Here is a 1,501-nt window from a genome sequence, read left to right on the forward strand (position 1 = left end):
TTGTAGATATTTTTATATTGTTTTCATATTAGATATTTATTTTATTTTTTGCTGCTAAGCTCTATCAGTATGTACAAGAATTATGGGTTAAAACTAAAGAACATTTCTAATAATATTTGCCTATTCATATTAAAATGAACCAATTCCCATTTGTGTTTTGACCATTCGATGTGTGGTATATGTAGCTTTTTTTTTTTATTTTTTTATTTTTTTTACACTTGATATTTAATATTTATTGACATTGAAATCATCAATTCAAAAGTAGTAAAAAATTGGGTTTATATGTTAAGAGTAATGTTCACACAAAAATAAAAAAATGATGGATATCGATCAACATAATATATGGAAAGTTAAACATTAAAAAATTGAAATAAAAATTATCGTTGTTAAGAAGAGCTAGCAATTAATGCACATTCCATCTATGTTCACCAATTGACAGTTGTTAAGAACCTTCTTCTAATTCATGGGTGTCTCATTCAAGATTTCGTATCATTTTGATTTACCCGGCTCTCGGTTTTGACAAATAGATTCAAAATCCAATCTGATCTATGCGGTTTGCATAAAATAAAATTCAATCAAATTTAAATTAATACAATTTTAATCAATTATCGATCTAAATTGAATTAGATGAATAATTTAATTTGAATCGGTTAAAATTTGAATACTCCTATCTAATTATACTATAAAAAATTAACTAGTCCTAACTTAATTTAAAAACTAATTCAAAAAATAAAAATGACCTCATATTTATAAAAATTACTAAACTTTTAATTTTAGACCATATGAAATTGAACACAGGTTTCCTTAATTTTTCTTCCCAAGCTATTTAGATCAGAGTGACATAATATAACTCATCACTAATTATAATTTGTGGTTATTGACTTTTGTTTTTGTTTTTGTTTTTTTTTCTTTTTCGCCCTTAACAATTGTAGCTAGTATATTTTTAAGTTTAAATCAATCGGTGGACGCCAAAATTGACTATATATGAAAGTAACTTGATAACATTGATTCATAAATATTTTGTTGTTTATCTCATACGTATGTACTACTCCTTTGCTTTTGCATAAAAAAAAAATATTATTTATATATTAAAATTAATTATTAAAATTATTTATTAATATATTTGTATATAAATATATGTATAATTTAATTTATTTTTAATATATATTTATATTTTAACATATATTTTATATTAGTAATTAAGAAAAAGAGGTTAAAGAGCTAGCGAGGTTGATATGAAAATTTCAATTCGGTTTCTGAGAAAGTCTGATTTTCGAGATATTAAATGGAGTAGGGAACTAGCATTAATTAATATATTTACTCCAACATAGGTTGAAATTAATTTATACATATAACACACTTTTCCATTAAATAATGTTGATGACGACACCCAAATTTAGTAATGATTTGGCACAGAAACTCATCATATGCTTTTTGAAAGTTTCCCCAACTACAGTTATTAATTGAAGTCAACCATGCAATCTTGTTCCAAATTGACTTC

This window comes from Arachis ipaensis, chromosome B04, assembly GCF_000816755.2.
Source record: "Arachis ipaensis cultivar K30076 chromosome B04, Araip1.1, whole genome shotgun sequence".
Classification (NCBI taxonomy): Eukaryota; Viridiplantae; Streptophyta; class Magnoliopsida; order Fabales; family Fabaceae; genus Arachis; species Arachis ipaensis.